A 16,054-nucleotide genomic window follows, 5' to 3' on the forward strand; every position below is an offset into this window, starting at 1 on the left:
ATTTACTTTTTTTTATTCTAGATTGAAAAAATGAAAAGAAACCAAAAACACAATTAAAAAAAGCCTCAGCATTTACATTGATAGAATATGTTGTTTAAAAAGTAGTACCTATATAGAAATACAAACACAGTGTCTCTTGTTTAGAAAATGCTGGCCAGCTCTGCCCCATTGGTTGGTTTTAGCTAACATTTTTTTTAGACATGCCGCCCCTTTGGTTACATTGCAGGAAATAATATAAATCTACAACCATACACAATTATTACAAATGACAGCATTCATCAAGGCACTATTGCATGTGTAGATATCCTGCCCCTCAGCATTGATTACATGAAAGAAACTTCCTAATGACCTCTGTCCAACCAACACAGAACAATACTTGGCCTGATCTGAATACACCCTACATAATTGATAATGAGTCACAGCATTTTTGACCTCTCTATTTTGTGATGTCTACAAAAGCATTTGGGTACGAAAATCACATTCTGGTATCCAAGAGACATAATAGCTTAATAAAACTGTGCAACCAACAGACCAAACCCCCATCCCATTGCTCTACATTTTAGAGCCCGCTGCTGATCCCATGTTTAAATTTCTTACCTGCCTCTCTCACAATCCTCGTTTCTTCCGCTCGCTGAATTAACACGTAACCTACGTAATCACGTCAAGCGCCTTTTATCCACTCCGCGTATGTATGAAACGCCGCCCTCGTCACCTTTGCCATGCCCCTAATCAATTGAAAAAGTAAATATGGCGTTAACTGTGTAGGTTCTGGAATCGCGCGAATATTCTCCGCGTAACCTACGTCAATACGTTGTTGGCATTCGCGACACTCCGCATATGCAAGAATCCCCGCCCTCATCTCCGCCCCTGACGGGACATTTCCTCGTTTCCACGCCCCTAATCTCTGTGGGAAGGAAAGATGGCGATGTCACACGAGCGGGCACGGAGCTCTCATGGCGCAAGTGAAGGGACAGAGGCAGGACCGTCCCGATCCAGGCCTAAAAGATATAAAGCCACTAATATGGCGTTCGAAGAAATGGTGGAGTTGGTTTACATCATGAGGAGGAAGGATTATGATGGTGAATGTGGGCCCTACAAAACACCGAACCGTAGGAAGTCACACATAATGGACAAGGTGGCAAGGAGAATGAGGAGAATGTTTGGTGTCACCAGGTCAAAGGAGCAACTACGGAAGCGTTGGTCCGATTTAAAATTGAGGGAGCCACATCACATGAAGAAGATCCTCAAAATTCTGCGTAAAAGTAAGTCCATATTATTTAAGGGGGGGGGGGAATGTCTGCAATAATGTGTTGACATGTATTTTTTCACATCTGCATCCTTGGCCTGCTTGTACTTTTGAACACGTGTAGATACTGTATTGTGTTTATGTCAAATAACAACCTTAAACAAATTTTGGGAAATAGTAAACACGCGTAATATGACATTGTTTAGCAAAAATGTGACGTTACTCCAGGAACAACACACCTGGACATGGCTGACTGGCCCCAAACTTGGTTTTCAAACATTGTTGACTAGCAAAATCACAGAAATTAAATTGAGTGAATGTGACAGGCAAACAAGATTCATTCTCCAAAATGCAAATAAAGATGATGTTTTAACATCTTGAAATGCAAAGCACCTGTGTCTCAAAAATCAAACTATATTTATTTGGAGGGTCGACGAGAATTAATGTTTTGGGGGGACATCCATTTGTGTCACTTCTTTGCAAAAAAGGGGCAGGATCAGAGCTTGGCCTAGAACTACGCCAAAAATGGAGGATTGCTGAAAGAATAAACAACCAAAAATCATCATAAATGTATCGTCTATGCAATGTGTGCGATTTATGATATACAATATCTGTGTGCTGATGAGTATACCTTTTGTTTTTTATTATTTCTTATAGGGGAAAGAAGACGCCAGCAATTGGAGGAGGCAGAGAGGGCCAGACACCCGGAACATCAAACACCTCCACATGTTGAGCAGGAGGAGGCTGTGGAAGGAAGAGAGGAGGCTGGGGAAGGAAGAGAGGAGGATGTGGAAGGAGAAGAGGATGTGGAAGGAGAAGAGGATGTGGAAGGAGAAGAGGATGTGGAAGGAGAAGAGGAAGGAAGAAAGGAGGAAGGAAGAGAGGAGGAAGAAGTTATTTTGGACTTAGAATTTATATCAGATGAAGGGCAAGTGGCGGAAGAACAATTTGGAGAATTGAAAGAAGGTGGATTGATGGATGAAGGAGGAGTCGAAGATGATGTGGAGGTGGTGGAAGAAGGAGGAGTGATAGAAGATGATGGGGAGGTGGTGGAAGAAGGAGGAGTGATAGAAGATGAAGAAATTGGGGATGTGGAAATTATCAGGCCATCAGGTCAGTGTCACCCCTATATTAATAGGGCCAAACATATGCAGATAGGCTGGAAATTATTTACATATTTTGAATGCCAATTTGTTTATTTTTAGGGGATGAAGATGGAGTCGCACATTTTTCACGTGCAAGTGCTTCTATAATTGTACAGCAACTAATGGAGTGCAGCACGGAAATGGACATTATGCGGGAAAGGATGCTAGTCATGGAGCAGAATGTGCGAAATGTCATTTCAGAGTGTAGCACGGAAATGGAGAACATGCGACAAAGGATGCTAGTCATCGAACAAAATTACAAAAATATCATTGACATGATGGGCCGTGTCAAAGACTGAACCACAGAAGCCCATCCCCCGCCCATCCCCCGCCCACAAAACCCTTTTTACTTTTTGTACTTTATAATACGCCAAAATTTCTAAATGCACACACAGTGTGCCAATATGTGCTATCTGCCATCACAAACTATCTATTGTCTGTGCTTTGTGGGTACAAACCCCTCCTCGATCCTCAAGTAGTTGAGAGGAAGGGTTTGCTCCCACAAAACACAGACATTGATCACCCATGATGTCAGATAGCACATGTGGCCATTTGTCTGTTTAACCAATGACATTTGGCGAGTTTTCACTGAATGTGTGCATTTAGAAATTTTGGCGTGTTCCAGTGTGAAAGCACACCATCCATATGACTGACTGCTGTTCTTTTTTTAAATTTTTGTTTGGTGTTGATCTTTTTTGGTTTGTAAATGTTTCCAGTTTCAGATCACAAAACGAACAAGAAATCTCACCTAAAGAAAGAAGTTAACTAATTTTTGTAAAAAAAATAGAAAAATTTGTGTTGTGTTAAAATCTTGTAGAAAAAATTAGACACAAACAAATACAAAGACAAAAAATGTTTTGTATAAAAACAATACACAAAAATTTCTAAATGTAAATAAATGTCTTCGAAACAAATACCCAAAAAAATATTTGAAAATAAAAAATAACCCAAAAAATTTCTACATAAATTAGTCTGGGTTATTGGAAACCAAACTAAATAAGAACTAAAATTTTTAACCAAAGTCTCAAAAAATTCTGTTTAGAAGTGTGTATATATATATATATATATATATATATATATATATATATATATATATATATTATATATCTAGAGATAGATATATAGGAGACAAGCCCAAAAATTCTTGCGTATAGTTTCAATGAAATTATTCTTACATTGTGTTTCGAACATTCTTATTGCTAATCACTGTCAATAAAGACAAAAAAATTAATAATTAAAAGCCAATATTTTGTGTCAAAAATTTGCAGGAAATGTTTTCTGCCTAAAAATACACATTTCTTGTTAAAAAATGACTAAAAAAAAAAAAAAAAAATGTGACATCAAAAGCAGAAAAATGAGTGGCTTCTTATTTCTAGACTGAATACCCAGTTTGTAGATGAGTGAATAATGTGAAAATGTGGTTAGTTAATACATCTGATGAAGTAAATTTGGCACTAGAAGTGCACAATTTTTGGAGAGAACCTGGAAGACAGAAAAATAGAGAAAAAGCAGTAATGACAAACAACTGTATAAAGTCCAATGGTCTAATTATTTATTAGTTGTGAGAATATTCCTTTCTTTGGGGGCCGAATTAGAAAGAAATATGATCTGGCATAGCAATGGCCCCCCGACCCATGAAGTACTCAACATATTTGTCGCGTACCTCACGAGCAGATTGGGGGGCCAAGCCAGCGCGACCAGTGTCCAGGCCAGGAATGTTCTCTGAGGGTAGTCCTGCCTCAGAGCCCATGGAGGCTAGGTACGTCTGGGAGTGCCTGCGTAGAAAATTGTGCAAAATGCAGCAGGCAAATATAACGGTGTTCAATTTATATTCCGCCAAATGTATCGATGTCAGGAACAGGCGGAACCGGTTGCTGAGGATCCCAAAGGCATTCTCGACTACCCTCCGAGCCCTGGACAACCGAAAATTGAACACACTCCTCTCTAAGGTGAGGGTCCTCTGGGGAAAAGGCCGCATTAGGTGAGGTCCAAGGCCGAAAGCCTCGTCCGCTAGGAACACAAACGGAAGTCCTTCCACATTATCTTCATCTGGTGGCAATGCCAGACCACCAGTTTGGAGACGATCATAGAAATCAGTCCGTGCGAACACTCCCCCATCTGACATCCGGCCGTTCTTCCCCACGTCCACATATAGAAACTCATACTGTGCCGACACCACCGCCATCAACACGATACTATGATAACCCTTGTAATTATAATAGTAGGACCCCGAGTGGGATGGGGGCACAATGCGGACGTGTTTCCCATCTATTGCTCCACCGCAGTTAGGAAAATCCCACCGCTCGGCAAATTGGGAAGCCACAGACTGCCATTCCTGTGGTGTGGAGGGTAGCTGTGGGGACAAACAAAAAAAGAGATTTAGTACTTTGGCACATAAACATTGCAAACATAATCATACAAGCATCCTTGTGCAACTTTACATTTTTAAAATAGCATTTGCAAATTATGAAGGGAGAATTTCGGGGCACAAATATATAGGCCCACTTAATTAATAAGAGACTCCACAGCCCTCTGATGGGGACAAAAACACTTTGAAGGGGGGGTGGGGGGTGTTTAAACTGTTTTTAGAAAACCAAAAAATAAAAAAAAAAGTGGCATGGTGGGGGTTGGCCCGAAGATAGCATGCTGGACAGGTTAATATTGGGTAAGATCAAAATATGCAGGTAGGCCAAAATAAAAATAACATGTAAAAGCTGATATCAACATGCATAGGGAGAAAAGGGAACGTTAGTTAAACACACAGCATATCTGGGAAATAAAATAAAAAGTTAGTTTGCCACATTATTATAGACACATTGTGAGGTTAAAATGAGGAAACTTACCTTCATATACTCCTCGTGCATAACTTTAATGATGGCAGCACACGTGTCCGGTATGATGACCCCAAGCGCCTGCGGAGAGATGCCTGTCGAGAACTTGAGGTCCTGCAGGCTCCTCCCAGTCGCCAGGTACCGCAACGTGGCAATAAGCCTCTGCTCGGCCGTGATGGCTTGGCGCATCACAGTGTCCTGCCTCGTGATATAGGGGGACAGAAGTTCCAGCAGACTGTTGAATACGGGGTCCGTCATGCGGAGAAAATTCCTATAGTCATTAGGATTATTCTCCTGGATTTCCCTAAGCAGAGGCATATGAGAGAACTGGTCACGCTGGCGCAACCAATTCTTGGTCCAGAAACGCCTCCGCCCCCTGTTTCTGGCCAAAGTACTGGAATAATGAACATATCCAGCAGCCATCCCATAAACAGCACCAACTCGCGAAAATTGACGCTGCTGCTCCATCATGGCTTCAAACCGGCCGGCTGGTCAGTCAAGAACACACTCCAACAGAAAGCACAATCAAATCCAGCGGGACCTGCAAAGAACGCACGACACACAGATACGAACGCACAGTACGAATCTGCTAAGCAGAACGAACTGCACGCCTGTACCCGAATGCCAACTACGTACCCACAAGCACACGTCCGCTGGTGTGTACAAGCCAGCGGGCCAAATGAAAAAACTGCCTTGTACGCCGGAAACAGCCCGTCGGACATTTCGAACGGACATGTTTGGTCGTGAGTACTCGGCCTTAAAGTTAGGGTGCGTGTTATACGCCTGTGCGTGTTATACACCGATAAATACGGTAATTGCTCATATACTAAGACAAATGAAGTAACTAAACAAATGGACCTATGTTACTTTTCAATATATTCATTGATTATTATATCTGAATTAAGCCTCGTACACACGGCCGAGGAACTCGACGTGCCAAACACATCGAGTTCCTCGGCCAGTTCAGCCCTGAAGCCGCCGAGGAGCTCGGCGGGACGAGAGCTCCCATAGAACAACGAGGAAATAGAGAACATGTTCTCTATTTCCTCGCCGAGCTCCTCGTCGGCTTCCTCGGCCGAAAGTGTACACACGACCAGTTTCCTCGGCAGAATTCAGCCAGAAACTCGGTCGGAAGCTGAATTATGCCGAGGAAACTGGTCGTGTGTACGGGGCCTTATTGTAAAATGCTATCAAAATACAATTGGATGATGATGTTCACCTTATTTTTACTGCTAATATGATATTTAACTAGCAATGGTTTTAGTAAGCACGATCACATCTTAAAGCAGACCTTTAGTCATTTTTCATCTTTACATCTATTAAATCCTCTACCCTTGTTGTTTTAAAGGGGTTGTAAAGGTAAATGTTTTTTCACCTTAATGCAGCCTATGCATTAAGGTGAAAAAACATCCGACAGCACCGTCCCCCCCCGAGCCTCCGTTTTACTTAGCACACCCCTCAAAAGTCCCGCGCTCGTCCCTGTCATCCTCTTCGGTTCCCAGTCTGGCCGTTGATTGGGTAGGTTGGACGGATTGATAGCAGCGCAGCCATTGGCTGGCACTGCTGTCAATCACATCCAATGACGCGGCGCGCCGGGGGCGGGGCAGAGAGATACAGTCAGCGGCTATGCCCACTGCTGTATCACAGGAGCATGCCCGCAAGAGCTTTCCACCATGCGAGCTCGCTCGCATGAAGGTGGAAAGCTCTTGCAGGGGAGGAGCCGAGACAGTCGCCGAGGGACCCCAGAAGATGTGGATCGGGACCACTGTGTGCAAAATGAGCCACACAGTTGAGATATAGTAAGTATAACATGTTTGTTATTTTAAAAAATATATACTTTAGTGTTCCTTTAACTTTGGATAGTAAATATATATATATATTTCCGACAGTAAATACCTTATACAGCCCACTTCCTGTTTCTTGTCTGGTAAAAAGCCTAAGCTTGTGACATCATGCACAGCTCTCTCTCTGAAGGACTGTACACACGACCGGAATTCCCAGTGGTATAAAGTCTGCCGGGAATCCCGACGGGAAAACCGAGAACCTGCTCGGTAACTTTTTCTGTGTACACAAAGGAGGTTTTCCCGTTGGGAAAACTGCAGGGAGAGCTTTGGCCGGCCATGTGTATGCTTCCTCGCCAAAAGTTCTCCCCACAGTTTTGCTGGCAGGAAAACTGGTTGTGTGTATGAGGCTCCACTCTTGTAAGAGTTTGCCTGGAAGGAAGGGGAGATGGATCATAAGAGGGCCAATGAGAGCTGGGTGCGTGCCTCTGTGTGTCTGTGTAAATCCAGAAAGTGAACAGACAGCAGCTTCTGCTGCCCACAGTTAAAATGTTTTCAGCCAGACTCAGTGGAGGGAGATTTCTGCAGCATATTTGGCAAGTACAGAATCACAGTATATATAAAATAATATGCAAAGTGATTGGAGGGAGGCTTCAGAATGGCAAAGATGTTTTCATTACAAATTATGTGAGCAGACTGAAGTTCCTCTTTAAACTGTCCCATATACACTAGACTAAATTACTTACTTTCTGCACAATTTGTGCTACACAGTTTATAAACCCTCTCCCCCAAAAATATCATGAGACTCCACTGAAAATAAAAGTCGGGTGGAGTCATGGTGTCAGGGAAAATGGCCGTAGGACAACTGGCAATAGTACCAGTACTGGTAATGGATGCTTCCGGCGCATTGTCATGCGCACTGGTGCAAGAAGAACAAATGGGCGTACACGGGTTAGCGATGGCGCTAATGTGAAAACGTGCATGCGCGACGGCGCTAATTGACATACACGTGTACACCAATAGGTGCACAGTGTGACAAATGCGGCCACTTATTGGCCTATATAAGACTGCTGCTGAGCTCATCACATTGCTGGATTGTCGTCAGCCTTCCCTTGTTCCTGGACCTCTGTGCATACTATACTTGGATTTCCGGTTGTGACCCGGCTTGCTCCTGATCTGCTCTCCTGGTTTGACCCCCTGGCTTGCTTTACCGACTTCGCTGCTGTCTCCAGTGTCTGATCCCGGCTTGCATCACAGACTTTGCTACCTGCCTCCTCCTCCTGTCTGATCCACAGTGTTTGACCCCCCGGTCTGGCTTTCACTACCATCTCCTGCACACACCTTTGCCAAGTGCTACTGAGGATCACTAGAGACTTTGGCCCAGCTGTGTTTCCTGCATTATCCAGTGACCACCTGCTCTACCCTCCTGTACCCATCTGGCAACCTGTGCTTCTTTAGGCACTACACCTTCTGTACCATCTTCAGGGGTGTACTGCACTTAGGCGCAAGGGGAGCCCTCTCTGCACTTCGGCCTCCAACCACGTATGTGACACATGGATTTAATCCTAGATGGCAACACTAACCCCCTTGCAGACCTTGCAGCTCATATGTGCGGCCTCAGGGAGATCAGGCCTTAACTAGCACATGCTGCTCATACATGATATTACCAAAATTATTGGGGTGTCTGCCTTAACACACACAGGAACTTTAATAGCATGCCACTCTTAGTTTGTAGGATTTATTATTGAGATTCAACTCTTCTGGGAAGGCTTATACAAGGTTTAGGAGTGTGCCTATGGCACATTTGTGAGATCAGGCATTGATGTCCACAAATGCACAAGAAGACCTGGCTCACAGTCCCCACTCTAATTCATCCCAAAGGTTTTCTATCTCATCCATGTCTTTATGGACCTTGGTTTGTGCACTGGTGCTCAGTCATGTGGGAACAGGAAGGGGCATCCCCAAACTGTTCCCACAAAGTTGGGAGCATGAAATTATCCAAAATGTATTTGTATGCTGAAGCCTTAAGTGTTCCCTTCACTGGAACTAAGGGGCAATGCCCAACCCCTGAAAAACAACCACGCACCATAATCCCCCTCCATCAAATATTTCGGACCAGGGACCAGAGCACAAAGCAAGATCCATAAAGACAGGTGGAGGAACTTGACTGGCCTGCACAGAGTCCAGACCAGAACACCTTTGAGATGAATTAGAGTGGAGACTGAAAGACAAGCCTTCTCATCCAACATCAGTGCCTGACCTCACAAATGCACTTCTAGAAGAATGGCCACTTCCAACATTCCCATAGACACATTCCGAGACCTTCTGGACTGCCTTCCCAGAAGATTTAAAACTGTTATAGCTGCAAAGGGTGGGTCAACTCAAAATTGAACCCTACGGACTAAGACTGTGATGGCATAACTGCTTCCCGACCACCTGCCCCAGTTGTACTGTGGCAAGGTGGCAGGATGCCTCGAATCGCCGTCATTGTACGTTGGCTCGTTTAAATGATATAGGGAGTGCACCCACGGGTCTGGTGGACTCGATGTTCGCTGGCGAGTGGCGACTTGTGTTCTTGGTTTACAGAGGCAGAACAGGGATCTGCCTATGTAAACAAGGCGGATTCCCATTCTGACAGGGGACATGTCAGAGATCTTCTGTTCCCAATGATCGAGAACATCGATCTCTTTCATGTACCTGGCACCCCATCCCCTCTACAGTTAGAACACGCAAAGGGAACACAGTTAACACCCTGATGGCCCCCTAGTAATAACCCCTTTCCTGCCAGTGTCATTTATACATTGATCAGTGCATTTTTATATCACTGATCAATGTAATAATGTCACTGGTCTCCAAAAAGTGTAATTTGGAGTCATATTTGTCCACCGCAATGTCGCAGTCCCACTTAAAATCGCTGATCGCCGCCATTACCAGTAAAAACAATAAAAATGTATAAAAGTCCCTAAACCTATCCTATAGTTTGTAGACGCGATAACTTTTGCGCAAACCAATCAATGTACGCCTATTGCAATTTTCTTTACCAAAAATATGTAGAAGAATAAACATTGGCCTAAACTCATGAATATATTTGTTTTTTCAGATTTTTTTGGAGATATATATTATAGCAGAAAGTAAAAAAAATAAAAATGTTCCCAAAAAATTTTGTTTATAGCACAACAAATTAAAACCGCAAAGGTGATCAAATACCACCAAAAGAAAGCTCTATTTGTGGTAAAAAGGATATCAATTTTGTTTGGGTACGGTGTTGCACGGCCACGCAATTGTCAGTTAAAGTGACGCAGTGACGCAAAAAATGGCCTGGTCCAGAAGTAGGTAAATTCATGCTTAAGTGGTTAAAGTTCATGTGCATTTAAAGGCAGGCACCCCAGGACTTTTAACAATATAGGGGTAGATCCACGTACAGCGGCGCATTAATGCGCCGGGCGTAGCGAATCTAAGATACACTACGCCGCCGTAACTTTTTTTTTTTCGAATCCTCAAAGGATTCGCGCCGTAAGTTACGGCGGCGTAGTGTATCTTTGGCGGCGTAATGGCGCGGCATTCAAATCTCTGTGATGGGGGCGTGTTTTATGTAAATACGTCGTGACCCGACGTAAACAGCATTTTTTTCGAACTGCGCATGCGCCGTTCGTGGGGGTATCCCAGTGCGCATGCTCGAAATGAAACCGGAACAAGCCAATGTTTAAGACAGTGAGGTCATTCTACGCAAATCCCTATTCGCGAACGACTTACGCAAAATGCGAGGCAGGAACGACGGCCATACTTAACATTGAGTACGCCTCATAATAGCAGGTTTAACTATACGCCGGAAAAAGCCGAACGCAATCGACGTTAAAAAATGCGTACGTTCGTGGATCGCCTTAACTAGCTAATTTGCATACTCGACGCAGAATTCGATGGAAACGCCACCTAGCGGCCGCCGAAAAATTGCACCTAGGATCCGATGGCGTACTAAGACGTACGCCTGTCGGATCCATCCGAGATGCCGTCATATCTTGTTTTGTAGATACAAAACAAAGATACGATGCGCAAAATTTATCGGTGTATAACACGCACAGGCGTATAACACGCACCCTAACTTTAACCACTTAAGACCCGGACCAAAATGCAGCTAAAGGACCTTGCCCCTTTTTGCGATTCAGCACTGCGTCGTTTTAACTGACAATTTCGCGGTCTTGCGACGTGGCTCCCAAACAAAATTGGTGTCCTTTTTTTCCCACAAATAGAGCTTTCTTTTGGTGGTATTTGATCACCTCTGCGGTTTTTATTTTTTGCGCTATAAACAAAAATAGAGCGACAATTTTGAAAAAAATTCAATATTGTTTACTTTTTTCTATAATAAATATCCCCCCCAAAAAAAAAAAAAATATATATATATATATATATATAAATTTTACTCAGTTTAGGACGATACGTATTCTTCTACCTATTTTTGGTAAAAAAAAATATCACAATAAGCGTTTATCGGTTGGTTTGCACAAAATTTATAGCATTTACAAAATAGGGGATAGTTTTATTGCATTTTTATTAATTATATTTTTTTTACTACTAATGGCGGCGATCAGCGATTTTTTTCATGACTGCGACATTATGGCGGACACTTCAGACAATTTTGACACATTTTTGGTACCATTGTCATTTTCACAGCAAAAAATGCATTTAATAGCAATTTAACTGACAGTTGCAGTTTGGGAGTTAACCACAAGGGGGCGCTGATGGGGTTATGTGTTCCCTGAAGTGTGTTTATAACTGTAGGGGTGTGTGGCTGTAGGTGTGATGTCATCGATTGTGTCCCCCTATAAAAGGGATGACACGATCGATGCAGCTGCCACAGTGAAGAACGGGGAAGCCGTGTTTACACACGGCTCTTCCCGTTCTTCAGCTCCGGGGACCGATCGCGGTACTCCAGCGGCGATCGGACTTCGGACCGGGTCGTGGGAGTGCGCCGTGGGCACGTGCCCACGACCCACGGCTGGGTACTAGTACAGGACGTACCTGTACGTACATGTGCCCAGCCGTGCCATTCTGCCGACGTATATGTGCAGGAGGCGGTCCTTAAGTGGTTAAGAGAGAAGTTTCAGGAAAAAAACTTTCCACAGCCCCCTGCGTATAACAAGCAGGCACAGTTTACCCTCTATTTTCAGGGTAAAAAAGTGAGTGTTATACGCCAATAAATACAGTAGTTATTTATAGTTGATCTGACAATAACTACTGTACATAGGAAACAAAATTGCAAGCCATTGGTACAATATATAACAATTAAGGTGGATTTTCACTTGGTAAAGAAAGAAAAAAGAGAACTCTAATATGTTTAATTATTTTTTATCAAGCTAGTATGTCTATACTAGTGAATATACAAACAGGTAAAATGTGGGTGGCCTGTGCCTCTCATATTACCACGAACTTGCTGCACCCAGTTTAGCTCTTCTGCTGGCATTACTAGCATTGAAAAGTGTAAAAGGAATTCATACAAGCTGCTGTATTGTAGCTTGCTTGCCAAACTGTAGAATCCTGTGCTATGTAATCTAATTAAACCACCATTAAAAATACCAGCCTTTTTATTACTTGGCAATTAGTTATAACAATCACCATAGATTTATTGTCCTCATAGTCGGTCCTTCTTTCTGAAGTCTATTTTCATCCTTAAAAAAGATTTTTTTTTTTCAAAAGAACTGGTTATTTGAAGGTGTATATAGTCAATTACTTCAACTGCTAAAAATAGTTGAGAACTCTCGGTGAAAACACTTTAAAGACTACTTCCATCTGAATTTGGCATAAACATAGAGCTTATTTAACATTTTTAGCTACCAAACTCAATAACCTTGATTGTGTCTTTGTTCCTGGAATTAAAAAAGTATGCAAGAGCTGTGCCACTGAACTCACTTGAACCAGATGTAGTGAAAAGACTTTGGAACACTAGAGCCCTACATAGCAATGCTTTTCACCGGATGATCAGGAGATGTTTGGGTTTATAAACCTTGAGATAGCATGTTCAAAAGCCTTATATTTACTTGCATGGAAGTAAGGGGGGTTATATTTAGATCTGTTTCTATAAAAAGATAGTTAATTAGTGATTTTTAGAACAATTAACAATAAAACCATGTTCAATCTGTTTTCATCTGATTGGGGTACCTTGTAAAACACAAAAAAATTCCCACTTGAAGATGAAGTGAAATAAAACAGGATCTGTGTTTTTTGTGTGGTTTTATGTACAATATATATATATATATATATATATATATATATATATATATATATATATATATATATACACACAATGGCAAAATGTAATTAAAAAATATCATAGTGTTTTCTATAATCATCACAAAGAGTGGTGATTTCACATGGTGAGATGTCACTGGAAATACTGATAGTGAAGCGAGATCACATTTGCATATGGTGTATAGCCACGTCATACATGGACAATTATTTATTATTTACATGTGCAGTGTTTTGTTGTAGTGCAGGATTTGTTATTTTATATTTGTTTAAATGTGTGGTGCAGCACACAGATATACATAGATATTCACAGTTTTCTTTGTTTTAGAGAAATTTTTGATGTTTGTTGGTGTTGTGCGTTTGACATCAGAACGATAATTTGATTTTGAATTTTTTGTAAAGAAAATTTCAAAAACACACATCAAACAAATATGGAATATTTATCCACAACACATGTATTAACAATAAATATTTAGATTATGGATGGACATAAATAAAATATAATGAATTGTCAGGTCCCGCAATACAGATAAAAGTCATGGAAAAAAACGGCATGGGTTCCCCCCCAGTCCATTACCTTGACCTTTGGGTCTGGTATGAATATTAAGGAAAACCCCAAACCAAAATTTTAAAAAGAAATTGCGTGGGGATCCCCCCAAATTCCGCACCAGGCCCTTCAGGTCTGGTATGGATTTTAAGGGAAACCCCACACCAAAAATAAACAAATAAATTGCGTGGAGTTCCCCCCAAGTACCAGACCCTTATCCGAGCATGCAACTTGGCAGGACGCAGGAAAAGAGGGGGGCAAGAGAATGGCCCCCCTCCTGAATAATACCAGGCCACATGCCCTCAACGTGGGGAGGATGGTTTGGGGTCCAAAGCACCATGTCCCCATGTTGATGGGGACAAGGGCCTCATCCCCACAACCCTTGCCCAGTGGTTGTGGGGGTCTGCGGGCGGGGAGCTTATCAAAATCTGGAAGCCTCATTTAACAAGGGGAACCCCAGATCCCGCCCCTATGTGAATTGGTAACGGGGTACATTGTACCCCTACCATTTAACTAAAAAGTGTCAACATTTTTAAAAAATACAAGACATAGCTTGGGACAAGTCCTTTATTAAAAAAGAAAAAAAAATCCAGCAATGTAATCCATTCTCGACCTGAAGATACGGAAAAAAAGTTATAAAACGCTGCTACGATCCGCCCCCATGGGAGGTTCCCCTCGAATGACGCTACAAAAAACGAAAATAACAAACGAAAAAAAATGAATTTTTTGGCAGTGCACATGTCTACTATATACCATTCTGGACAATAAACTCATACAGTACACATTTTAATAAGCCTAGCCCAGAAGGTGGAACTTCTTATAATTGGTTCATGTAGCTAAATATTAATTCAGTTATTTATTTAGCCATTGTCCCTCTTAGCCACCAAGTGTCATTCTAAGACAAGGGATATATTTGTTCTAAATAACTTGTAGGACTGTGCACTTTCTAATGATACAAGTGTGGCCATGTGATATTTCTAATATATATCTGTAATGTTTAGAAGATCTGGTAACGCCAACGTTTTTAATGCAGCAATATTTAAAACACAATGATAATGATAAGGAAGAGATGTTTTACCTATATATATATGTATATATATATATATATATATATATATATATATATATATATATATATATATATATATATATATATATAATAATGATTAATTATACATCTAGGTAGAGGAAGAAAACTTCAGTATATATTCATATATTTCCAAACACAATCCATTGTATCTTTAAACTATTTCTATATATTTCTACATATTTCAGATTAATACATATTACATACTAGATTATTATTATTATGCCAGCAGGGACTAAAATTTAATGGGATATGATACATGAGGTTATAGTATTATAATCATACACACATATATATGCGGTTATTAAAATATTACCCTAAATACATGGTAAACATTCCCTCAAGGCTTTCTTGTTGAGTTTGCTGTTTTTCCGATTTTTAGCACTGGTACAAGACTCTTCAAATACATTCTATACCAGACCATAGAATATAGTTATCCTTGGCTTTTATATTCCCAATTCTGCAAACAGGTTGTTTACAGACCTCCAACAGGGTGACAAAAACACAGGATGTCTCTGGGTAAAAACTCAGATAACTTGTCCTGAAGCTGTCCTTTGTTCTGGGGCTTATTCAATCTTAAACCTCCATATGAAGTTATGAGAATGTATTTATTTCTTCATAATAGTTCTGACATTGCGCAGGAGTATATATAACTTTACATTGGAAGAGACTTGCTTCATTAACAAATGTGTATATATCTTTTGTTCATAATTTAGTGTGCTGACCTTTAACTATATATTTGGTCACATATTGGTGGAGTTAGTGCACCTACATTTTTAATCTGTTAGTTTATGTTTGTATTGAGGTATATTGGGGATTGTTGCTTTCTCGTTTAGTTTATTCCATTTATTCTGGTCACTTTATTTTCAATGTATTAGTTTAAACACATATTTTTCCCTAAGCTCAGTGGTTCATGCATAACAATTTAAATCTATATTAAGAACCAGAACAGGTGGTTGCAAAAAGGTGAATTTTAGTTCATCAGAAAAATCAAATTGCCTTAAGTCCTCTCTGACTTTTTTTCTGAGGACTTTCAATGCAAATGGAATGGGATTTTGAATGAAGGTTTAATTTTCCTATTAATGTTAATTGTGGAGGCAGGACAAACAGTGTTACAGTCCATTTCACTTGAGACTTGGAAACTTAAGGCCAAATATTTTCAATTATTTCATGAGAA

This window comes from Rana temporaria, chromosome 5, assembly GCF_905171775.1.
Source record: "Rana temporaria chromosome 5, aRanTem1.1, whole genome shotgun sequence".
Classification (NCBI taxonomy): Eukaryota; Metazoa; Chordata; class Amphibia; order Anura; family Ranidae; genus Rana; species Rana temporaria.